The 27,705-nt window shown below is 38.9% G+C and overlaps 1 protein-coding gene across 5 annotated transcripts in view; it reads right to left on the reverse strand.

The window, feature by feature from the left end:
• LOC140337582 (uncharacterized) overlaps positions 1–27,705 on the reverse strand; it is a 186,491-nt gene that overhangs the window by 113,048 nt on the left and 45,738 nt on the right. For 4 of the 5 annotated variants that reach the window (XM_072421296.1, XM_072421292.1, XM_072421293.1 and 1 more), the window contains one exon: positions 11,100–11,186. The gene's annotated coding sequence lies outside the window, so the exon portion shown is untranslated. Of the gene's footprint in view, positions 1–3,159; positions 3,925–11,099; positions 11,187–27,705 lie in introns of those variants that run through there. The other variant, XM_072421294.1, reaches the window with a different exon arrangement.

Consider the following 27,705-nt stretch of genomic DNA (forward strand, 5'->3'; position numbering starts at 1 on the left):
ATCTACTAGACCCCTATTCGGTCATATTTCTGTAAGTTACAGGTCTACAATTTAAAAAAAAAATTTCATGAAAAACAGTGTAACGCTTTTGGTACAGAAATCTAGACCTCAGTGTAACGCCCAGGTGGTTAAAAGATAGTTTTGTTATGTTGTAATGATGTCATGGTGATGGAAGGTGATAGCCAGTATTGTCTCCCACTTCCACTATATTTTTGTTTACCTGCACCTCCTAATTCTAGAGAAATTGGGGTTTGAGGTAGAGATGCAAACAGATATGTGTAAACAGAGCAGGTAGCAAATTTTGCTAGGTAAGGATTTATGTTCTCATAATGCCATTGTAATTACATTTTAGAAAGGTTTAGCCACAAGTGTCCCCCACTTGCACCTACAGTTTCAGTTTCCTATGCAATGTAAGGCAATAAAACCAACGGTTGAGGAGATATGAAGGTTTGAACACAGTGAGTTGTTAGGCTGCAGAATATGACATGCAGCTTTTACACACACATAGCGATGACACTGCGCTGCCGATGACATCATTACACACAGTGATTAAACTTCACAGACAGTTTTTTTTTTTTAATAGAATCTAGGCAGTGACGAGAGGGGGTCACTGCCTGTCTTGTCCCCATCTGATATCACATGCATGATGCTATTAAAGCATCACCACATTTTTAACATCATATAAAAGAGTGATATGATTTTATATAATGGAAAAATGTGTGATTTTTTTTTGTTTTTACACTTTTTTGGGGGGGACCTCTCCCCCTCAATCTTTACTTCCATTTCAGTAAAGACCAAAAGGGAAATCCACAGCCTCCTGGGATATTTGTGTCACATATCCCAAGAGGCTCTGCACTGCTCCTGTGCTTGCATCTTCAGAGGCTTTGTTCAATCTCATGCATGCGCAGTGCAAGACAGCCCTGGACATACAAGTGAGCATTAGCGAAAGGATGGAAGCTGAGCCAGCATTGGCCTGCTGGGTTATTTTGTAAAAAGGAGCAAGTGAAAAAAAAATGTTTTCACAAAAGTTCACTTTAACTAAATATAGCCTCAGGAGCACATCTGAAGTATGGCTGAATTCACACTGGCAGTAAGGTTACATTTGTCCATTCCTCATGCCAGGAACCACTGCTGCTTAAAAAACCTCTAGCTCTAAAAAAGCCCAGCACTTACCACCTGTTACCAATCCTAGGTGCCTAGCAGTTGCCAGAAGTCAGTCAGACGGGGTAAATGTTTTTTGTTGCTAATATGAACTAAGCCTAACTTGTTAGACCACATTCATTATACTATTACACTACTACAAAGGATTACACTCTTAAAACTTAGAAAACTAGGAAGTTGGGTCACAATACATGGCATACGACAGTTGTGGCAAAATACATAGAATGGAAAAATTGGATATACTACCGGGGTAGGCATTACAAAGTTGGAACAAAGTATAGGGAGAAGGTAGAACCCTGAAACAATAAGAGGTTACTGGATACATATAGCATAAACAACTGGGAGCACTAAATTTGCCACACACCTTTTTTGACCCCCTGGCTACAGCTTTCCACCACCAGGCTGAAAAACATTTCTGGGGAGAACACTGAGGATGCTTTGTCTAGAATATTTTTGCCTAATTGATTTACATAGCCTATTAATTGCACATTTTGATAATTTCCTGGCAAAGGCCAAAGGGTAATATTGGATAGATATTGAATAAAATCACCCCTTCCAAATATTCACATTTTGTTGCTTTGCAGCCCGGGCTAAAGATTTGTGCACCATATAACATACTAGTGAAAGATATATTGTAATAGCAACAGTTCAGAAATATCAAAAAAGACAGAAACATATTTACACTTATACAGGAACTGTTTATAGCTAGAAGGGTTTTGATACGAGAAAAAAAAAAAGTGATGGGAGACGGATTTCTCAGGGTGGAGGAATGGAAATTTGTGTTATCCTAGTAACTTCTTTTTTAACTAACACTGCCAGTGGTGCAAGCATATGGCAGTGTACATTTTGAATTGTGCAGCCTAGTACCAGGATAATGCAACTACATTATTTGAGTTCAAGAAAAAATAGGCAGGGAAGAAACAATTGGAAAAGTTGTGCTTTAATAAAAGTTAGATTGAAGTGGATTTAGATTTGCTTTGCTAAAATAGAGTGAGACTTGGCTGCTAGTTGTGATTGGGCTCCCAAAAAAAGTCTAGTGAGTGATGTAATGGTTCCAGCTTCTCCTCTTGACCAATAAAAGATGCCTTGAAGTTTTAACCACTCACTTTGCTCACTTTGCTGTTGGATCAGATGGATCTCTAAATGCATTCACAAAAACATGCCAATAATTTCCACATTTTACTGCTGCCTAAAAAGCACAACAATAAAAAAAACTATAAAAAATTCCCAAAAGAGCAAACTCCTTTATTTACTTCATGCTTTGGCATACAGGTATACAAATATAATCTAGGCCATTACAGCACTATCTGTAAATCAGTTTATTTAGAGAGACAAATATATTTGGATTTAGGCTTTCTGCCAGGTGAAACCAAATGATAGTCAATACCTTTTTTAGGTAAAGTAGAAATACAAAATGTAGTCCTGCTTGTTTTTGTTCTATTTTTCGTTGCACATTTTTTCTCACTTTCTATCTAGTGAAAGTTTGTCCCTAGAACAGAAACTGGGAAATCTTTTAACCTAACCCTGGAGAACAGTAAATCCAGGCAATATTTTGTTTTTGTTAATTCTATTTGAAAATCAACAGCTCAACATTCACAACTATAACTGCTATTTTTGTATAGCATGAAAGCAACAGTGGCTCAATGAAGGTCATAATTTTTTCTAGTATTTACAAATACTGTAAAATTTACCTGATGAAAATAATTTTTTTAGCTTAGATTTTCTGATATACCATGTTTAGCCGTACATGTGCAATGTGCTATGTGATTTGTGCAATGTGTCTGTGCAATCTCTCCCTCGTTAAATATTATTCTGCTATATTTTATTAAATATTTCTTTATACAATTTGGTTCAGAGTATTTTTTTTCTTGTTTTCCTCCTCTACAACCTGGGTACGTCTTATGGTCAGGTGCATCCTATGGTCTGAAAAAAAAGTACTTTTTTTTCCTGTTAATAATTTGTATGTATACAATCAATAATAATTTGTGATGGACTTACCCTGTATGTGCAGCCTTTTCTAGGACTCTTCTTAGTTTAGATAGAATGCTCTTTTAGTTTAGATAGAATGCTCTTAAGTAAAACACCCTGCAACTGTTTGAGACGGATATAAAAATAAATTAATTCTTTAAGTGTACCTACTCACAAAATCAACTTGTGAGTAGGTACAATGGTTAACATAAGCCAAAGTTATATTCATCTAAATACTTTTTTTTCAGCTTGCTTTTATCTTTAACATTAAAAACGAGTTCCAGCCACACCCCCAGGCCTCTCCACCGCCAAGGCGGTGAGGTGCAATCTAGAAAATGCCATCCGTGGTGGGAGTGTTTCTAGTCCACTCCCACTGCCCTAATTAGGCAGATTTGCCTGAGACTCTCATGTTACTCCAGTCCAACTGCTCCGTCTACAGCTGCTTCCTGCTTCTTTCAGCTTGTGAGCTCCGTGCAGAAGGAGGGGGAGGGAGTGTCACGGATAACAGGGGAGGGGAGGGGAGGGGAGGGAAACAGAAAGGGTTATACTCTGGACTAGGCCTCCAGTGGCTAGGGAAAAGGGAATGGTCACCCCCTGCAGACACCCTAACCTTGCCCTAACTCCTAACCGTATGAGTATCCCCTGATGGTGGAAATACTCATACACAGGAACCTGGTCCCTACTAGCCCTGTATAGCCCTAGCAGTAGTGTCTGGCTTGAGACTGCTGGTTCCTTCCCCTATGAAGGACCCAGTGTCTCCCTGAGGCCTAGTAAACAACTAAAAAACCACAAGACCCCAAAACACCAAAAGACCAAAAGTAAAGCAACTTATCTTATTAGCAGATATAAACAGGAACTCAGGATGGCACAACACGCCAGCTCTTCACAACCCAGCAGTGAATATCAACTGCACAGCATAAAGTGTGAGGCCAGACTAAATGGAGGAGCAGTAATGACCACCAGCTGCATCTGATACAAGGGGAGTGGTCATTACAAACAACAACACAGAAACAAGTAAAAACAAAGAGACTGTCAGATAATCTCACATGCAGCTTGTCTGACAGATCCTCAAACTTCCCTCATGGAAGGGACGGTGACAGGGAGGGGGAGTGGGTGGAGAAGAAGGTCAGGAGAGGAAGAAAACGTGAACTTGCCAGTCATAAGCTGGCCACTTCTAAACACTTCAGAAATCATTATATATTGCATGGATACAAGCTGATCCAGCCAGTGCCACCAGGGAAGACTGACATTTTAGTGCAAGTAAGTAAGAATAGATTATTAATTGATAGACTAGTTTTTGAGTATAGTTCCTCTTTAATGAACCACTTCAAATGACTATATAATGCAATTTATCAAAATAAATGAAAATAAAAATCAAGCAATGTCATCTTCCTCTTTCAAATCAAGTGACAGGGAAAAGCTGGTAACATTTCTTGTGAGGCAGCCAAATGTATGAAATATAGAAACACCCCACATATCTCTTTTTCTGCTCTGTAAAAACTTATTTAGAACTACTGACAATTCAGATGTGTTTCATAGAACAGGGCTTAGTCATAGAGACATACAACAATTAAAAATATCACACAAACTATCTCTACCTAACAATAGTTTTTTTGCAACACATGTTACAAATAAACAAAGATCAATAACCTCCCAAACCACAAAGCCCAACTTGGGACTCTTCTGTCCAACTTGGTCCCAACCCTTACCCCCTGAAGGCCCCCTGTATGTCCTCTAAAAGGACATTTATTCACATATCTGTACATTTTCAGTGGACTTTAACACAATCCTGTGATGCAGGGCAGTCCTCAGTGATGCAGAGAGGTGCTGATGCAACATTGTCATCACTGCTCCCTGGATTACCATATTTGAGTAGAGTGCTGTGGTGATATCCCCTCAAATGACAGGTGCATGATATTTAGCACTATCGGGATGTCCTTGGTCATTGAACTCTTAAGACTGAGGATATCTAATGGTGAAAGCTTGTCTATAGGGGACAGTGCAACTGAGGTTTTTACCTCTATTGTGGGACCAATTTTTGTTTTCTCAACTAGAGTTTATAGAAACATTTCCTAAAGGAGATAAATTAATTGCTTAATTACCCCTGGAAAAGCAATTTACCTGGATGTCCTGCTGACCCTCTGAGTAACTGAGTAACACCAGGGTTCTGCTGTTGTACCCCGAGATTGTTTGTAGATATATGTATATATATAGAGGTGTATGTATATATATATATATATATATATATATAGATATATATATGTGTGTGTACATATGATACCCTATGTTCCTATGCGTATACATACACTATAGGCCATGTTCTAATAGTTAGGTTTATATTAGGTATAATTTAACAATGCAGGAAAGCATGTGTGGGAATGTTTGTGATCTGTTAACCCCTGTCCAGGCACTTAGACCCCCTAGGGGGATCTCTAATTCCAGGGACTTCACAAAAGTGACAATGGGGTAATAAATACCAATACAGGGTTTGGTCAGGAAAGGGCTGTAAAAATAGATAGATGACAGAACAGGGAGTGAGGTGATATCCCCCATGTTGATCCTTGCTGACACTTAGATTAGAGGACCCCTGCTTGACTTCCCCAACAACTTCAGAACTCCTTCACTTCATGGTTCAATTAAATACTGCAGTTTGAATTACACTATCCCAAGCTAGGTGAATGCTTCAGCCAATAGGTGTTGAACAAATCACATCCAGTAGCCAATCCAAACTCTCCAATGATTCCTAATGGGGTTTATCTGTATAAGACTGGGAGCTGGGAGAATGGTAGCCATCGAGAAGCCAGACAGAAGCCAGCAGGAGAAGGAAGCCAAAAAGTGCCAGAGGAAGTCTGTGAGTATGAGTCACTGAGTAAGCAAGAAATAGTTAGCCATGCAAGAAGCATGTAAGCAAGGGAGAAGTTAGCAAGACACAGTTCTTAGGGAATCAGGCTCCTCGGGTACCCATTTATATTTTACAGGTAGCTATAAGATATTCTTGAATGCATTCCTACGTTGCCTTATATACAGTATGTCTATGTTATTGTTATGTTGTTTTGTAATTGCTAGAATATGTACTAACCAGTATTAGATTACTACAGGGGTTTACCTACGTATAACATTATCATTTAATGTATATTTTGTTGATTAAATGTCCTATATCTATATCAACCAATATTGCTGTGTATTATATGTTTCAATTGTTTCCTAATTAAACTGTTTAAGTGACTAACTAATATGTGTGCATGAACCTTCATTTATAGAAAATATGTGTGCATAGATAGGGTTATAAATTATCCATATGTATTCAGATAATATTCATATTCAATACTGCAGATCATAAAAAATCAAAGTAAAATAATTTATCTAATTGAGGTAATACAGCTGGAGCACTAAAGTACCAACTTGCTGTGGTTACTCGAAGATCTCTGCAATCTTTCTAAAATATATATTATTTTCAATCTACCACAGCACTACCCTATATTTACAACATAAGGATGTATATTATATTATTCACTGGATTTATATCAAAGTAACAATGTTCAAGAATTGGTATAAGCAGGAGGATTTACACAGTGGAACTTGCCTTTGAAAGGGTCTATTGTGACTGCATGAGAGCATGAGACTAGGAGTGAACACCATGTGCTTTTTGAGCACTCTGAAATTGTGATGAAAACTAATTTGGGTTTAATAAAATGTGTTACACTGTACAAGTTATTTATTCCTGGTTTTGGATAATACTTTTGATATAAATGCATGGAGTGCAACACTGACTTTGAAGTCCGAAATGCGTAGGGTTCTGGGGTTGGGAAATTATTACAAGAATATACTGCCTGTCTGTTATAGGAAGGGAATATTATTAGATGAGAGTCAGTCTGAATTGATTGCACATAAGAATGGAAGAGAAAGAGGGAACTTTATTTTCCCCCAAAAAACGATTGTGCACAAACACTGTTCGAATGGTATAATAGTCACCCTCTATTGTACCAGCCTGATAGCTTAGCATCTACAACCCACATACTTTGAACAAAAACAAACACTATTTACTAATGTTTGCACTATGTACACTATAAAAACATAAAAAAAAGTTTCATCCAGTGGGCATTTATACTGGCAAAAACCTCCATCTTAAACTTATTAAAAAAAAAGGAACAATTAATAGCGTGGCTAAGCATCATCCTGAAATTTAAAAGGGGATGCTAAGAATGGCATCTCTAATTACCATTTCAACAGCAGCATTTAAAATCAAATCTCCTGTAGAACTACAATACTTATGTTATGTGAAAAAAGAGGATCAGGCTTCACTTGCACATGGCTCTTCTGCTGGCTAACAGGACCACCTGGTTAGCCTTGTTGGACAGCCAGGTGCAAAAGGAGTGTCTGAGCTAAACAAAAATGGGAGAGAGGTGCTGCATGTGTTGGGTTTTGTCACGGTGCTACAAGGCAGAATGGTGGATCCTTAGTGTCACCAGCTCTGTTGGCAGGGATGTGCATGGGGCACAGAGTCTAAGCAGCTGCCTGGTTTTCACCAGAGCCTCTAGAAGTGAGGATGTTTCACTGTGAGCAACTGCCAGGTTGCGGCCCCCCCTGCAGGTGACTGCTGACAGGCAGGAACAAAGCGTGGTATCAGAATGAGAGACAAAGAGTAGTCGGACAAGCCAAAGTTCAGGGCAGGCAGTGATCAGGAATAGGTCACGCCGAGGTCGATACACGAACAATCAGGAGCACGAGACACAAACTGGAACAACAGGAACCTGGGAGCAGACCCAAAGAAACTCCTTGTTGAGGCAACTTTTTGTTGCCTGTCACTTCCTTTTAAAGGGAAGGTCAGGTCAGGTGATGGCTGGAAGCCATGTGACCTGCTTGCATCTTATCCTACCACCAGAGGGGGTGCTGGAGACGAGAGGTTAGTGGTGTTCACATCTCCACCTGCAGGGGGAGAGAGTTTGCGGAACACTCTAGTCCTCTGAAGTAATGGAGCAGCTTACTGGGAGTCACATGACCTGGACCAGGAAAGAAGCTGAGGAGGTGATCACTGAGCAGAGCTGGTTCTGGCAGAAGGAGTGCAAGGTGGGTGACACTGAAAGGGGCACAGATTCCCCTGGTCCTGCGGGGATCTGTGACTGGTTTGGGCTGAATGGCAAGGAAGTCAGGTGCAAAGGTTAGATAGCTAGGAGTCAGGTATATACAGAGTGTATGGCTAGCAAGCAAAGGAGCCAGGTGCAACCTGACCCTCCACTTGCAGATGACCATTTCTGGCTCCTGATTGGCCAAGCTAACATGTTGTATAGCGCATACTGCATAGTGATCGTCCTCCTATGGCTGTCAATGTATAATACATAATAAACTGCTCACAAACTGAACAGTTCAGTATCTGCAGGGAATATATATATATAAAACTCTGAATTTATACAAATTCACAGAAATCAGCTATCAGAATTTATTTTAGTCCTGTGTGTGCTTTGCAACCAAATAAAATGCATCTGGAGTCAGTCAACCATGAACAATACCTCAGCATTGGTTCCTATTGGTTATAGCACTCAGGGGTAAACATGTGTACTGAATAGGTTCACATGTAGAGGAGAGGGTCACAGATCAGATTTTGCCACCTCTAAAACTAAAATCCCATGGTGTTATCCCTTAGTGCTGCCTAATCTTAACCTCAAAACCCTATTCTTGATGTCTAACCTAACCATCCTATCCCAATGGGTAAATTTTAACCCCTTCCTACCATTGTCTAACCTCATCCAGTTTCTAACCTGACCAGTATCTAATCCTTACCCATGCCAAGGGGTCTTTCCTTTCAGTGAACAAAAAATGATGGGTAGAAAATCGGACAGAACACCATAACACCATTGATTTGAGGTCCACAGTAGACAGTGTTGCTATCACTTTTTAATGCCCTCCCCCTTATCCCTTTTTTTTTTTACATCATCTTTGTATTATGTCCGAAATGTCCAGTGCCCCTGTATTGTGGACCCAATTATTAATGGCCAATGTTTTGTAAAGAGTGTATTCACTCCTAAGGGTGTAATAGATGTAGGGTAATAGTTTAAATTAGTGGTAACTCTGGCATTTACTGCTCACAAGTACTCACTGGCAACCACTATGCTCCCAGAAATAATAACAGGCAGTAACTTTCTTCCATTTTTCCATTCATATTGTTTTGCTTTTTTAAATCGAAACTGAAAAAAAAATATGAACGCAAAAAAAGTTATCGTGAACTAAATCTTACACTATATTTAAATTGGTGGGGGGGGTCGCAGTGCGTTTACTGCTTCCTTGCACCAGTGATCTCTTGCCATTGGGGAGACACAACATGTAGCATCTCCTCACAAAAACCCAATAAAGAAGGGGTGGCTGTGAGCAACTGCCTGCTGTCAAATCTGCAAACGCTGTTAAAAAACAGAACAGCCTGGTGATGCAAAGGATTGCTTGCTCCTGCCACAAGTCAGAGCCAGCCCTTAAACTGCAAATCTACATCTTGGTACACCAGGGCTCAGCTGTGGGCAAACAGCTGGCAACAAAGAAATCACTGCCTGACCTTTAATGAACTTTCAGTGACTCTGCAGCCTGTGGGTTCTGCTCTATGTTCTGGAGGGGAAAGATACATGTACACATTTCAGGAAAAGCTACAAATGTATCAATCCCACTACTGAGCAGAACTGTCAGGCTGCCAAGATTCACTGACAGCTCTCTGTAGGGTCCAGTTCAACAGTTTCACCAGTCTCCCCCCCCCCCCCCCCCCCCCCCCCCCCCCCCCCATTGCATATATATGCTAGCCCAGCCTTTCTCAACCCAATTGCCTTGGAGAAACCTACATTAATTTTCAGATCTCAAGAAAACCCTGCTAAAATTAAATAAATGGTGGTCAATATGTAAGGTGTCTCTTACATTGGTGGTCATAATGTCAACCTTTGAGGAAGATTATTGCTGTCATGCTTGTGGAAATAGACCCAGGAATTTGAAGGCTCCTTCAGAGTTCCATAAGCCACAGCTTAGATAACACCTTTAGCAAACTATAGAGGAACCCCAGGGTTCAAGTGAATTGAGAATGCCTGATCTAGCCTAACAAACAATAAATTTGTTTTTTTTTTCTTTTTGTTTTTATTTTTTTTTGTTTTTTTGCTGGACAGCTACAGCTCTTATTTTTTTAAACTTTATATAGGAGTTGTCAGAAGTTGTCAGTCTTCTGCCCACAGGTAATTGTCCTAAGTTTTTCAGTATATGGTTAACCCATAGATTCCTTTTAAATGCTATGTGTAATATATATATAAAGCCCTTCAATTTATTCCTTTAAGAAGAGCTCTTTTTCCTATTTAACACTACATTGCAAGAAATGCAGCTACAAATAAAGAGGGAGTCACTCCTTGGACTCAACTGTGTGTGTTGTAAATAGAAATTAAAATAGCAAGATATAGAATAGCAAGAGATCAAATCACATGGGCTATTCATAACATACTAGCTAATTGGTAGCATGATCCTGTTGGCTGCATATGGTAAATGTTATATGGTAAATGTAATAAGAAACAATATTTCTTATTCACTTCATTTAAAGGAAATTTTGTTATAGACCCAAAACATAACATTTGATTTTTAAAAATACTTTTCTGCTGTGTTTCACCTGCAACTTTTTTAATTCACAGTCAGCGACAATCTATATCTCTACCTAATGTTACAATATTTAAAAAAACTTCAATTTTTGCATTCAAGGGTTGTTTTTTTTCTGTCTTTTGTAAATATTTATCTGTAATGATTCAGATTGTTATCAACAATGTGTCCACTTTCCAAAATATCTTGGCACTAACCTATAGGTATTGTATTTTTGCACAGTTTTGTGTACAGATAGTTTACTTATGGCTCCACTATTTTTTTGTCTTCGATGTTTACTCTCCCTTTTTCCAATATAATAGTACTCCAACTTAAAATGCTAATAAAACGTACAAAAGACATGGTATATATAAAACCCATACCTGCACTTCTTGCAGTCAATAAGAAAAATGGTGGAAGGTGTGAGCATTCAGTTGGATCTCAGATTCGTCAGCAAACTCTAGGGGACTCTGAATAAAACACAAATAAAAAACCATGAGCTAATAATGTTAAATACTGCTTAACCTAATGGTTGATGTTAATGTTTTTCAATAGCCAGATAATATTTACCCTTCACATTAAAATGTATGTGTTTACATATTATGTGGAGAAGTTCATAATGCCATTATCTTTTGCAAAAGTATCACAAAAACCGTTTAGATGAAAACATATAAAACACAGCAAGATATAATTGACTTATGGAAATAAGGTAGAAAAGAGAAAGATAACAAAATTAGAGAAGGAATGGACAATTTGCTAATACATAAGATGTTGTGAAGCTATTGGTTCCATTTAAGGTTTGATAATGCTCGAGGCTGTGGCCAGTGTTCAGAAATTGATTCTAAGCAGTGGTAATTGGCATTAACATCCATGTCAGCTCACCCCAAAATTCAAAAAGTAACCTTGCCTTTTTTATTTCCTTGACAAATATCTGTTGGTTCTTTTCATTTATCAGATACATATTCCAACCTTCCTCCCTGCATGGTTGCTAGATGAGCTGTATTTTGCAAAACAGGTGTCGCACATGCATATATGAAAAATGAGCCTGAGTACATGCAAGTATTTGTTATACACCATTTATTGGAAACTAGTCACTCGGCTGATGGAATGGATTTGTGCAATTTTCACACCACAGTACCACCCCTACTGCAACTAAAATTTATAGCAGCAGACGCCAACCTTTCGGACCTCACGGACCACTAAATTTAGAATTTAATGTACAGCGCTGTGTAATATGTTGGCGCTGTATAAATCATGTTTATTAATAATAATAAATATTATTTTTTAGTACAAATGTTTTATTGAAAAGATGCATTGAATCAAAAAACAGCAAATAACATACAAGGATAATAAAAAACAAAAATGACAGCATAAGCCAACAAATTTCACACACACACACACACACACACACAAAATAGACAGTTAGCTGTTCTTGCACAGCAAGAAACTCAGCAGATATAAAATAGCAAAACAAATATATATGTGATAAAAAACAAAATAAAAAATGTACACACATGGTTAATTTAGGGAAAAGAAAAAAGAAACCAAGAACAAAAAACACAACAATAAAAGGGGGGGGGTAATTAAAAAAAAAAACATCCTGTCACAAAATTGAAAAAAATAAAAGTTTTAAACATCAAATATGTACTGTAAGAGTCTCTCTAGGGGAAGGCAGATAATAATCTAACCAAATTTGCCAGATAATTAAAAACTTGTCATACTTATCATTAACGATAGCTGTAATTTTTTTCGTTAACCACAGTACCGTGCATTCCATTTTTAACTTCCATAAAATTTAGAGCAGTGGTCTTCCAAGCACATGCAATAGTCTGGTAGCCATAAAAATGTGAGAAATAAGATTAAAGCTTTTTTATCAACATTTGGAAGAGGAACATGAACAAAGCATATTGGGGATCCTCAGGCAAAATAATGCCCAATATTGTATAGATCATATGGTATACTCTTATCCATAGTCTCGATACTTTAGGGCAGAGCCACCATATATGACCCATGGTACCTTTCACTTACATCCTCTACAACAATTCGGTGAGGAAGAAGGAAATGCACGCGCTATTCTAGCAGGAGTGTGATACCATCTCATTATACCCACCTTATAAGAGTTTTCCAAAGCGATCACATTTCTCAAACTTTTGGGTATAGCTTGTCATAAATTCAGACTAATAGAGTAAAGGTTTACTGAACCACGTATTAGCTAAAGTTTCATACAGATACTAAATGGCTCCTACTGTAATAGGTTTGTCTCTACATATACGTTCAAACCCACTAAGAGGTAAGGCAATATGAGGGCTATCCAACAGACTATAAAGAAAATGTTGAATTTGAAAAAAAATGAAAAAGCTCATTAGGAACACCATAATTCTTTTTCAAATAAGCTAAAGTGTACACTCTTAAGTTAGGGATCATGGACCCTACTGTAGTAAAGTTATGTTGGATCCACCATGTAAAGTCGGACTTATTGGTAATACCCAGTCGAAACAGGGGGTTATCAAAAAGATCCATTAAAGGACGAAAACCACTAATAAATTTCAGTTTTTTACAGTGTCCCATATATGTAACAAATGCAATAGAAAGGGGATCATAGTTTTAGGTCGAATTGAAGAAGGTCCCCGAAATAACCTAGCCACAGAAATAGGGGAAATAAAAGTTGCCTCAATTAAAGCCCAAACCTGACAATCTTTATTGTGTATAGAAATAAATGTAGCTATTTGGGATGCTTTATAATAAGAATATAAATGTGGTACACCAAGGCCCCCGGCTGGTTTTTGGCGAAAAAGTATGTATTGGCTAATGCGAGAAAACTCAGATCTCCAAATAAACTTTAATACCTTCTTTTGAAATGTTTAGCATATCCCATAAGGAAAAGATATTGGAAGAACTCTCATAATATATAAAATTTTAGGCAAAAATGTCATCTTTACAGCATGCATATCTCCAAACCACAAAAGAAAAGGTAAATGCCCAGATTTCAAAAGACCACATTTCAGTCACAGATAGGGATACATTCAATGCTAGCGATTTCGAAGGATTGACTCTAAGCCCTGATAATGTTTCAAAATTGGCCAAAATCTCTAAAATTGATGGTAACGTAACTAGAGGAGAAGTGACATATAACAAAATATTGTCCGCAAATAACGAAATCTTATGGGTAATATGTGAAGTCTTGAGACCCCGAATTACCTTACTTTGCTTGATAAACGCTGCAGGAGGTTCCAATGCTAGCACAAAAAGTAGCGGAGATAAAGGGCACCCCTGCCGGGTACCACGAGCAATGGCAAAAGATTACGACCTACTTGGTCCTTATAGATCAAAGAAGGTAAAAACTCATTTAATCTGAAAGCAAGAACTTTGGCCAAAATTTCAAGATCTACATTAAGTAGTAATATAGGCCTATAATTTGACCAATCAAGGTGGTCCATACCCGGCTTAGGGATCATCACCACCTGGGCTTGTAACATAACAGGACTAGCAAGGCCGGAGGGTTTGAAAGAATTAAATAGGGTGGCCAAATGTGGAGCTAAATAGTTTGCCATTTTCTTATAAAAAGGCGCTGTAAACCCATCCAGGCCACCCTTCTTACATACTTTAAGGGATTTCATTGCAGCCAATACTTCCAAAACAGATAAATCTACATCCAAACAATTGGCCTTTTCATCGGTTAACATCAGAAGATATACTTTAGATAAAAAGGATTGAGTATCTGTGGGCGAACTCACAGGGGATTCGCTATACAGCTTGGCTAATTGGTGTTGAAATTCTTCCACTATATTATTTGGATTAGAAGTAATAACATAATTTCTAGTTCGCAAAAAAATTGCGGGTCTATGTTTAGGTATATTCCGTAGCTTATTAGCTAACATTGTACCAAATTTATTACTGTTCGCATAACATTTTCAACGAATATTACATTTAGCAATGTCCGCAAGACACAAATTTAAGTCTGTTTTAGCCTGAAGATACAGTCTCCTATTATGCTCTGTGGGATGTCTTTTAAAAGTCCGAGTATTTACCTCCATTCCTGTTTCCAGCTTAGCCAGATGTTAAGTACGCTCATGTTTACGATGTGAACCATGTCTAATAAGTACACTCCTAATAACAGTTATAAGCATCCCAAAGAACCAAAGGAGAAGAGACACTACCTGAATTCAAACTAAAATAGTCATTAATCTGCGATATAATGTCAGCCATCAACGGGGAATAAGATAACAAAGACACCAGTTATTAGTGGATATATTGGTGGATATTGGAAAAAATTAGTTACACACTAAGAGAACTGGATCATGGTCTGACCAGGCCACCATTAGAATACGAGATTCAGTCACTTGTGGTAAAAGAATACGTGATACAAATATATGGTCTATGCATAAATGAGAACCATGTGGGTGAGAATAGTACGTAAACGCTTTTGCCATCGGATGTCGCTCTCTCCATACATCTATCACACCTAAATCATGCATTAAAGAGGTTAAGGTATATATCTTCTGCTTTAAAAAAATACCATTGCATCTAGATCTATCTAATTTGGGATTTAACACCATATTGGAGAAGCCACAAAAATAATAGTGCTCTGAATATGAGCTAGCACTATACTAGTCAAATGTGAAAAAAAGACACTTGTTTTGTATTAGGAGCGTAATATGTACATATAGTTACTTTATTATCAAGAGTAGAACCTGTTTATGACAAATAAAATGAGTTCTCTTATGTACTGCAATTAAAACACCACATTTTTTAACTGGAGCATTAGCATTAGTAACATTAGCATTAGTAACATTAGCATTAGTAATGTAATTCAGATAAGGAATATTAACCTTCTGCGATCTTATTTAATTAAATGTAGTTGACCGCTTATGGGGGAATTCATTCCCTGACCATTTAAAGTTACAATTTTTAATGCCATCTGGGACCTGGTACAGAAAGATTATAGTGCCAATTCACAAAAATGTTGACAGGACTGAAAAAAAGAAAACATAAATCCAATAGCATAGAAAATGTGACAAAACAAACAAAAAACAAAATTACAGAGAAAAAAAAAACAAAAACATCCCAAACTTGGAAAAAAAGGTGCTTAAGAAAAACCATGTAAGTGAAAGCACCGCAGTGCATCACGACTAACCCTTATTTCAAAATAAAATGAACCAATACAGAAAAAGCCAGGGAAAAAGGTGGAAGTATGCATCACCTCAGGCAAAGGTAATAGTGGGGCACCGCCCACTTCATCGGGGGAAATCAAATATATTCTATGTAATACCAACTAGAAATAATTTTACAATGATCAATCAAAATATAAACTTGAAAAAAATGTAAAAAAGAAAACATTACTGGGGAAGTTCAACCATCCGCCACTTTATGTAAAGATTGTGATTGAAGGTGTCCCAAAGCCTTGGAACGAGACATCTCTTGGGAAGTTGTTTTCGTCACAGAAATATCAGGATGAATCGAGGAAGTAGACATCACATGTAAGACTCAGGAAGTTTGCAAAGCACTGTCCAAAGGATATACAGTAATGATAGATCCATAAGGCGCTTCCGCAAATCATTCGCAGTCACCACAGAATAGGGACAATTTTGATAAGTAAAAAGTAACCTAAATGGAAAGCCCCAGCAATAGCGCACATTGTTATCTTGTAGAATTGGCAGGTACAGTTTCAAAGCCCTCCGTTTTTGAATGGTGAAATGCGACAGATCTGCAAACACCTGGTAGGAGCCATTTGTAAGACCAGTTGCTTGGTACGAACAAAATGGAATTTTATAACGACATCTCTGGGTGGTCCATCTATAGGCTTACGTGATAAGGCCCTATGAATCATATGAATCCTATCCATTTCCAGACGTTCAGATGGTATACCAGGCTCTAATGCATGAAGAAATGCTATAACCATTCCAGTGAGATCCACAACACTCTCAGGAATACCTCTGATCCTAATATTATCTCTTCTAGCATGTTTTTTAGAATCTTTTAACTGATCTCCCAGGGTTTGTAATTTCAATTGCATAGCATCAAGATCTTTCTCATGCCCCTCCAAAACTGTTGTTACATTGTCAAATCTATCTTCCCGAGCTGCAGTGCGACGCCCCACCTCAAAGCTGAGGAATTTTTTTATTAGCCTGGGATATTTCCTCCTTCATATTTTCCCTTATTTTCACAAGAAGAGACTCACTGGGTTCAGGATCCGCAGAGGATAGGGCAAATGGGAACTGCTGCTGACTGTCTTCAGACTGCTACATGTCCTCCAGAGGATCTCTGCCTGAATCATCCGCACCGGAAGTCACCAGCGCCATCTTGGGACCGAGACCACGTTGAGGCCGAGGTGTCTAAGGGGGCCGTTTGGACGATCTGCCCAACGGACCCATACTCCCCGGAGATTCCACGAGCGATCCGGAAGCTAAAGAAGCAGGTAAGTAGTCCGTAGTTTGTGTTTGCTCCGCTTAGAGGAGGTCAGTATGCCAGAGGTGCGCGGAGGTGGATCAAAACGCCGCTATCTTGGTCCGCTGCGTGCATGTGTCCCCATAATAATAATCATTTTAAAGTTATTTTAATTATTAAAAAATAATTGAAGCTTAATTAAGTATTACACAATTTGTTGTGTTATATTTGTTGCTACATGTTTGAAATAAATGTATGGATTTTTGGCTCCAATGATGTTACTGCAAGACGAAGAGCTCTTTTTATTTCAAGCCAAGACCGTTACCAAGTTTTAATTGCCACGACAGATGAAAATGTCTTTTCTTAAAGTGTCCAAATTTCTGCAGACCACCAAAATTTTCTTGCGGACCACCAGTTGGCGACTGCTGATTTATAGTAAGTCAAATCCAATCCCAGTTTTAGCATTTTTGGGACATTTGTAACTAAGCATGTGATTTTTTTTTTTATATATAAAGACTCTGGTATTTTTCCTGACCTTTATAGCTTTGATTTTCAGTGGAAAAAGTCTAATTTTAGTTTTTTTCCTCGTTATGGAGAAGGCATCCATGACCTTGTATTCAAGTTTCTGTAGCTAAAAATAGGCATACAGTTTAAAAGGAAAACAAATAAATACATATCAAGTCAAGTCATGGAAAACAAAAAGTTATGGTCTTCATCCGCACTGGCTCCCAGGAGAATCCATTTATTGTCTTGGTTTTAAAATATTTTTTTTTTGTAAACCGGTCTTCTAAGACAGTATGCTTGCAATTGAAACTGTATCATAGAAAGAGATGATAAAGGTTTGTAAACTTCTTTTGCAACATAAACTATTTGTTCCACAGCCCTCTCTATAGAACCTTGCAATGTTTATAGCCCTTGGTGTTCCATTATGATAATAGAAGAAAAAAGCATATTCCTAAGGAAAATGTGAGTGGGTTACAATATTGTATATATATAGATAACAGACTGGGCTAAAAAAAAACAGAAACCTGTTCATATCAATGCATTGACACATCAACTAAAATATATGAGAAGGACCAAAATCTTCTTTAACAGGTGAAATTGAGGAAAACTCATTGAAATCACTTCCAAAACTTGACTTACTATTCTTAGTTTGCTACAGTAGCTAAATGATAAAGTTTATTTATAACTGAATTTGCTTAAGTGGCATTACATAAGAAAAATCCACTCCAATATACAAAAACCATTCTGACGAAATAGGTTTCAATATCCATTATAGAGACTCTTTATGCAGAATATGGAACAGTGTGCACATTAAGGGCATATTTCAGATATGTGTACTAGTTAATCCCATTATTGAAATGAGTAGACACAAGAAGCTTAGAAGGAGAAAAACAGCTGTGGTTGTAAACAGCTTTAAAGCAACTGTAAGTACTACTACTTCTAAGCTAATATTCAACTCATTGCTCATAAATATCTTCTGGCTGTTGCAAGTCATTATAGAATTGTTTTATAGGTCTGCACATTTTCTGTGTACTCCAGCAATTCCAATGCAATCCAGACAAACAGAAAAATATCATACGTCTTTTGCATATTCTAAGGTTATTTTGGTTTCTTTTTATACTCAGGCCAATAGCTAACTATGAATTTCTACTCCAATTAAACGTGCCTGTACGTACTAATTTACAACCTAGGCAACAGGACACCCCATACACATCTTTATCTTTTGGCGTGCCCAAAGACCCAAATAAAGACCCAGTAAATTCCAGCTTAAACTAACATACAAGGCACAAGAAGTAAACCTTCTACTGGTTAACAGAAAAAGTGATTAGTTGTGATTATCTTGTTCAGTTATGTTGACATGTTGAGAAGGCAGACATGTTGACATGTCAGACATGTTGAGAAGGAAACTGACCATGTACAGTTTAAACCCGCACACTTTAAATAATGAGAATATTGAGCCCAGAGGTAGCCAAACGGTGGTCTGCGGAAAAATTTGATGGTCCGCGGCTCTGGCTGAGGGGGGTCAGGAGAAGGAACCCGCTTGGGGGGGGCCCACTGGCCAGAGCCGCAGACCATGTCCCCAGTATGGATCGCAGGCTCAGGGAAGTGGGAGGGTTGTGTTCCTGGACACAACTCACCCACTCTTCCATCGCAGGCTTAGACCTGTGTTTGTTGCTTGGTAGGTAAAACCTCACCCTTGGGCACTAAATGGATGACACAGTCCTAGTCTTTTTGTTTTGTATGTTTAAAACAAAGCAACAAACATAGTTTGTGATTTTTCTGCTGCCAAAGAACAGTTTCAATAGGAGATGAATATTAATGGTATAGTAATCTAAATTCTTTGCTTTGGATGCCTGTCGATTTGCCTGTTGCCTTTTGATTCATTTATTTATTTGTCATAAGTGCTGAGCATATACAGCTGTTGAACATTTTTTCTCTAATGTTTAAAAGTATTAGTCCAAAAAAAAAATATTGACAAACATAACAATATTTAAGTATACGTCCTATTTAGGATCACTGAATTTGCTCAAAGGCTTTGTTAATACTAGAATGTATCTTTTAATGTGCATTTTAGTAGAATTGTGTTGCAATTATTAAAGTATATACCGGAAAGGCTTTGAATTGCAAAACGAAGCATAACACACCCAGCATGCCAGACTTCCTAAATGCTATGCTGGAAGAGCCTCACCTGATAACAGTCATTTTGATCATGCCCATGCAATTTGTGTGGAATAAAAAGTGCAGCAAAATCTCAAAACCCCTTGCCACAAATATGCTTGAACAAACCCTGAAGCAATAGTGCCTATCTTGCGGCCTGCAAGCTATGCTGTGTGCATACTGGCATTGATACTTTATTAATTAGAAACAATATTGTAATAAATGTGGCATTGTAATACACAAAGCTTAGATGTCAGCAAATCAAACTTTTCTTACCCTATTTCTGCTGTTATCAGTGGCAATGTCATTTGTGGACCATGTATTTATATCTCAAGAATAAAAGAATGCTAACAAGTCTTAGGGGTTCATATACCATTAATTGTGAAAAAGCTGGGCACAAGTGGAATCTTAATATCTATAAGTATAGGCAAATACAAAAATGATCAACAATAACAGTTGATAAAAAATAATAAAAAAAAGCTATTATTGACAATCCAAGCACCCCTTTTGGCAGAAAAGCATCTAAAAAAATATATATATTCCTATACTCCTGCTTCTCTAGCTGTAACAAAATGGTTTGTATTTCCAACTAGGGGGGTGTTAAAGTACTTATTGAAAAAATATATGATTTAATGGTAATTTAAAAACAATCTTTCCATTTCAAACTGCAGCTGCTCTAATTTTCAAAAAACTATATGAAAAAAAATATGACAACATAGAGGCATTCTGTACACTGCAGGTTTACAGCATTCCCCCAGAAAAAAAAATTTCTGTTTCTGTGATTGGATCACTGATTTTTCCCAGAAGGATTGTACTAATATACTTTAGACCAGCAATTCTCTTCAGAACTTCTTGAAACAACGTTCAGGTCTTTAGGTAACCCCTGATATAATTGCTTTAGCTCACAGTACATTAGTGTGGTGGTCAGTGGGAAGAATGTCTTTTACATTGCTGTCTGGCGGGAATAATGTCACCCTAAGGCTACATACACACTTCAGATGGTTCTTGTCCAATAATCGTCTCAGGGATGATATCGGACGAAGATCTGGCGTTTGTACAGCACTCATTGTCTGAAAGACCGCCCTGGTGGATCCACGGATCCACAGACTGGGTGCCACCCCCTCGTTCTTCCCCTCCCCTCTCCATAGAGCAGAATGGTGCTGTATGCAAAGCACTCGTTCATCGATCGTGCAGTCGTGAAAGATCCTTTCCAACGACAATTATTGCAGGTGTGTACCTAGCCTTACAGATAACCAAAAAGATCATTGGTGTCAGTTAAACTGACTCGAGAGTCACAAATTGCTCATTGCTCAAAGAACCACTAGCAACCTCATCAGAGGGATTTGTTCTATTCTAAACAAAGTGTAGATGTTACCCATTTTTTTATATATTTTTTTTCCTATTCGATTGACCTTTTATCAACAAGTCACCCAATTTTTTTGGTAAACATTGTCACGCTTACCTCTTCCTCACTAAGGAACAAATGCCTCTCTCGTGTGCAAGCAGTTCTAACTCTGCCTCTGTTTCCAAGCTTTATCAATTCCGTCCATTCCACTGGCCAATCAGAAAATAGCCTCTTGACCAGCCCTGGCTAAATAGCTAGCTCACACACTGCACTCAGTGCTCGGGCAACAAATCTCCATTGTGCTGAGCCCCTAGTTCTGTTGAGCTATTTCCTGTTTACCTGGTGCTTAATTCAGTGTTTCCTCTGTCCAGCTTTTGGGTTAACCCCAGCGTTCCTGTCTGTGGATATCCCTGAGTCACCTGTGCCTTCCGTTGCTTCCAGTGTCTCCTGTGTTTCCTGTGCCTGCAGTGGCCCCTGTGTCACTGGTTTCTGTCTCCTGGATCCCTGGCAATTGACCCCTGGCTTGGGATCAGACCTCCCTTGCTTGCTGCCTGCCTCGACCCCGACCTTCTTTGACTATCCTTCAACTTATTTTTTTGATTTTGACTATTTAAAGTGTATCTCCACGTTGTTTAGAAAAAAACAAATCCCCCTGGATGTATCTGAGGTATTCTACTTGATGTTTGTCCCATTGCTTCCTAGGACAAGACTGCTCCAAAACCAACAGCAGACAATTTTTTTTGTCTTGTCACTTATAAGCTCTATTACCTTCCCAACCAATGCTGTAGTTCAGAAATGGGGATTCTTTTAGGTCTACTGCCTGTTTTGGATTAGCTGGCCTTACAAATGGAAACTTGAAGTGCCTGGACATTCTGTAAATGGATATGCAGGTATGCAATTTTTGGCATAACTTTCAGGGTGTTTTTGAAATAGTAAAGTATAGGATAGTATACTAAGGTATTGTTGTATTTAACAACTTTGACAAAAAAAATGTCAAAAAAGCAGTGGCCTGTACAGATCCATAGAAACTCAAAGAAGCCTAAAAAATAGACACGAGTACCAGTGAACTTAGAAAATGTAGTTGTGTACACCTAGACTTTAACCAGAGTGAAAAGAATATAGGAATATTCTACTCACCTAAAAGTACTTGATTATTATTATAAAATATTATATCATTATAGTTATTATTTAATTACTTTAATCAAATTTTACTTGTTATCCAACCTATAAAAATTTTACGTGGGTAGACTTTTAGACTGTTAAATAAATCATAGCCTATTCTCTGCTGAATTTATTGAATAATTGTTGAAAAACTGTAAATAGATGTCAAACATACATGGAAAGATAAGATAATACTATCTCTGAAACTAAAAACATTGCTGCAATAAAAGCACGAAAATCCTAAAACAAAAAAAGAAAAAGACTTTTAGCTGGCTACAAGAAACATATAAAACAACTGCTACCAAAAAGTGAAGTGTGTACACAAGCTCCATGCTTGGGCTGTACTGTGTGTTGGTGGTTGAAAGCTACCCACTGTGTGTGCATTTTACTTTAAATTAAAAAAAATTGTTTTTGCTACAATGGTAAAAAGTCAAATTCAAAAGCAACATGTTTAGGTTATTGTGCTGTCTCTATAACCTAGAAAGGGTGAAGTAGTAGTAATATTTTAATAGGGGATGCAAGATTAGCTTTGTGTATCCAAACACTTTTGGAAGAAGGTAAACAGAATCAGACTGAGAATATAAAAAATGGCAGAAATGGCGCGGCCGCTGATGAGGGATGTGTTCTAGCCGGCTCTGTGCTTCTCTGATACCCGGACTCGTTTAGAAACCGCACGAGCAGCAGCTTCTTTCTAGCCAAGAAAGCACTGGTGATCAACCCTACTCCTGACTACTGCCATGGGGAAGTCAGCAAACAGACAGAAAGACTGTAGCCTGCGTTCCCAAACTCCTCACAGGGATCCTAAGATTCTGCTGATAGGCGGTCTCCAGCACACAAGTGAGTCGCAGGGCAGGGGTCTGCGGACTCTGTCCCTGGGTGGGATGGAAATTCTTTAAGGGGGTCCTTCTCTCCCCAAAATTGCCTGATGTTTAGCCCCCAGATTCCCCAGGCTTCTCCACAAGGAGGATTACCCTCTTCCCATGACCCTCATACTACCCCTGCTTCTCTGCAGCAGGGTTGAGGCTTAATTGCAAGGCCTCCCTCTTTCTATTCAGGCTCTCCAGCGAGCCCATCTAATCTACCACCCTCCTGTCACCCTTCCTCAATTAGCTGGGTTACTTCATACCGAGCTAGCCAAAACAAGTGCTGCGATTACTTTTGAGCTGTGCAAAGATCCTCAAAGTTTGGGCACCAGGTTTGACCACGTTGAACAGAAAATGGATTACACTGTTGTGAGAGTTAACCAAATTCTACCTAGATCTCAGTAATGGATTCCCTAATCAACAAATTAAAAATGATGACCTAGAAAATAGCTCTGGGGGGGAAATGTCTATATCTGCCAGTGGACTGCCTGATTCAGTTCAAAATGTTCATGAGACCACTAAAAAGTTTATGCAAACACTGCTTTCTGAGTGCTCAGTAGACAGGCATAAGATGAATTGGGTTCACAGAGCCATAGCTGCACCTAAAAAAGATGGCCCCACCAAGGCACATAATAGTCAAGTCACACTACTTTTCTACCAAAGAGGCCATTCTGAAAGTTGCCAGGGGTCAACAAGAGCTACTAATGGAGGGTTCTAATGTCCAGATCTTCTCTGATCTCTCACCTTTGGCCATCCAATGAAGGAGTGTCACGGCCGCTTCCGTGACGGAAGTTTGAGGATCTGTCAGACAAGCTGCATGTGTGATTATCTGACAGTCTCTTTGTTTTTACTTGTTTCTGTGTTGTTGTTTGTAATGACCACTCCCCTTGTATCAGGTGCAGCTGGTGGTCATTACTGCTCCTCCATTTAGTCTGGCCTCACACTTCATGCTGTGCGGTTGATATTCACTGCTGGGTTGTGAATAGCTGGAGTGTTGTTCCATCCTGAGTTCCTGTTGATATCTGCTAATAAGATAAGTTGCTTTTCTTTTTGTGTTTTGGTGTTTTGTGGTTGTTTAGTTGTTTACTAGGCCTCAGGGAGACACTGGGTCCTTCATAGGGGAAGGAACCAGTAGTCTCAAGCCGGACACTACTGCTAGGGTACAGGGCTAGTAGGGACTAGGTTCCTGTGTATGAGCATTTCCACCATCAGGGGATACTCATACGGTTAGGAGTTAGGGCTAGATTAGGGTGTCTGCAAGTGGTGACCATTTCCTTTTCCCAAGTCATTTGAGGCCTAGTAGTGAGTAACACCTTTCTGTTTCCCTCCCCTCCCTGGTATTCGTGACAAGGAGAGCCTTGAAACCCCTTCTTCAATTGCTATCTGCCAATGATTTTCCTTACAGATGGGTTTTCCCCTTATGCCTAATTTTCCAATACAAAGGAAAAACCTTTTCATTCTCCAACTTTCCTGATGGTGAAAAGTTGATGTTTGACCTGGGTTTATTACACGAGGAGGTATCCATGCCCCCCCAACTGGGACTCCCTTCTGAGCCTCCCACGGGTGATTTGTGGTCCTCCTTCCAGGTCTTGGCGATTCCCCTGTTTTTGGGGTTCGCTGGGGCTTGGAAGGACTGACCTCAGCTGTGATGGTTCTTTGTTTTATTGTTTGTTTTATTTTTTTAATGTTTTGCTCCCCCCCCCATTCTTTGTCCCCTTGGCCCCCTTACGGCCCCAGTCCACTCCAGGTGCCCATCTCACCTGCCTCTTATTACAGTAATAAGCTTTTTTCTGCTTCTAAGCAACCATGAGTAGTAATCCAGATTGCTCTTCCCCTAATCTCAAAATAATTTCCCATAATGTTTAGGGTCTTAACTCCCCTGGTAAACGAAGGAAAGCTTTCCAATATTACCATTCCCCTCATGCTGATATTATAGCGTTGCAAAAAACGCATTGTACTAGGAGTTCTGCCCCCTCCTATCTTCATAAACATAAACAGTACCACAGTTTTACATGTCCAACGCTAGGAAAAAACATTGCGGGGTGGCAATATGCCTAAAAAACGCCTGAACTTTATTGAACTGGAGGTTACAAAAGACTCTAAAGGGCGTTCTTTACTGGTAATTGGCTCTGTCGGGCCTTCTAGTCACCTTCTTAACACACTAAGCTCCTAATACTGGCCAACTAGTATTTTTTCAGGATCTTCTAAAACAGGTTCTTCCAAAAGTCCAAGGTACTCTGATTCTCCTGGGAGACACTAGTGTAGCTCTAGACCAAATGTTGGACAAATCTGATCTCCCTCGTTACAAACACCCCCCAAAGCGGAGCAACAGGTTGGCATTATTGTTACACCATCATATTCTGGTTGATATTTGGAGAGAGCCTAACCTCTTCGCTAGAGATTTCACACATTTTTCCACAGCCTATTCGGTCCCCCTGGTCCAAAGTACCTGTATCCCCTCCTTCACCTGGTCTGATTACAACTCTGTGGTTATTGTACTCTCCTATCTGGGAGGTAGACCATTTGGATTTTATTAGAGAAAAAAATGATTATATGCTCCAAGACAAACTAATGGGCATTAAAATTGAATCTGCTACTGAGGATTTCTTTTTGCTCAATGACCCCTTGAATTGATGAAACTCTGTTCTAGGCTTAAAAAGTCCCAAACCAAAATAATTGAAACCAAAATGAAAGATTATAAGGATCTTTTGGATCGGCATAAGCAATCCCTGCACCTTGACTTAAGCCACCAGATTGAATCCTTGAGGACAGAGATTAATCTTTGCTTAACCACTGGAGCTAAGAAATCTAGAGGAACCTAGGAAAAACTAGGAGGAATCTAGGAAAAACTAGAGGAACCTTTTTTCCTAACTGAAACTTTCTAGGTGAAGACGAAGACGAATAGCACTCTAGGCCCAGATCGCTTTTCAAATACATTTTACCAAAAATTGTCTCTGGGGGGTTATTTAAATTTACCATTAAAAAAGGGACCAGGTAGGGTTGCTCCCTCTCCCCCTGCTCTTTGCTTTAGCTATTGAGCCCCTAGCCAAAGGCCCGCGTTGATGTTAAAGGTATACTCTGTGGAGGAGTTGAAACATGAATGTGCTCTTTTTGCGGATAATATCTTAATGTAATTACATCTTCTAATCCCCATACCCAACCTGTTTAAACTTTCAATCACTTTGCAGGAATATCCGGTCTGTGAGGTAATTATTCCAAGTCAATGGCTATGAATAAAAAACCTAGATAATCCCACTGTGACATTATTACAACAAGCTTTCCACTTTGAATGACAGAAAACAGCTATGGGCATCAAATTTTAACATGGGGAAAAAGGTACAAAGAACAAAATGAAAAAGAGAAAAATAAAAAAAAAATATTTGTAGACTCACTTTTTCTGTGCTGTAGTTCGTAAGGAGTTATCCAGCTATGTTGACTTAAATGTCCTCCGTGGATCCCAAATTCAAGGCTGTCTGTCAACCTATCATTCACCATAATCCAATCCATTTTAGGTAAATCCAGGTTGATGACATTAGATTTCCAGGATCTGGCTAATGTAATATGGGCTGCCAATAATATAAGGTTCATTAATTCAAGGTTCGGTTTGGGTAAAACTAGATCACTTTTACGCCCTCAAGTGAACTTCCTATATCTTTCCGTAAAACAGTAGATATAAGTTTGAAAATGTCCAACCAGTAGCTCTGTGCTATTAGACATGACCACCAAATATGCTTAAATGTTCCCTGGAAGCACAGCCTCTAGAACATAATCGGAAGGAGTTTGAGTGATATTTCGAAATGCGGACCGGCACTAGGTACCATCTAAGTAACACTTTGTAATTGGCCTCAACCAACAAGGAGTTGAATGATATTTTAGATAGAGAATATGCTACCTCACTCCAATCCTTCTGATCCCATGAAATGCCAAGATCTGCCTCCCATGAGCACATATATATTAATTTCGATGTTGGAGTAATCAAGGCAGCATATATAATTGGAATCTGGCCTGTCATGTCAGCTAATGACCTACAGGTACACTCAAAAGGAGCAGAGTGAACCGGACGGGTAGCATGATGGATCATGGCAGTTACAAATGATTAAAGTTGTCAGCATTTGAAATATTCACTCCTGGGAAGTTCCCTTTTACTAGTCAAGCAATCAAAACTGAGCACTGATTGTACATCTATCATATCCTTGATGCGGTGAAAGCCTTTGTCAATCCACCATTTAAATCTACCTTGTTTCCCACCTGGGAAGAACTCAGGATTATCCCATAAAGGTGTTAGTGGGGCATGACTGGAACACAATCTGGGGTTAGTACAGTGTTAATTCCAGATTTGAAGGAAGTTTGTAAGGGTGGGACAGCGTGTGGGGTGTCTTAATTCTTTACTCATCCACATAGTGGATACCATAGCTCCCTGGAAGCAAGATAATTCATCAAGCATGACCTATTGAGGGCGGGCCTCCCTTGAAGTGCTTAGAGAGAGTTGAGATAATTGAGCGGCTATATAGTTTTGCTTAAGGGACCCCTAGACCACCCCGTGGCTATGCAACCTAACCAAGATGAACAAATTGG

Source organism: Pyxicephalus adspersus, chromosome 9 (assembly GCF_032062135.1).
Source record: "Pyxicephalus adspersus chromosome 9, UCB_Pads_2.0, whole genome shotgun sequence".
Lineage (NCBI taxonomy): Eukaryota > Metazoa > Chordata > Amphibia > Anura > Pyxicephalidae > Pyxicephalus > Pyxicephalus adspersus.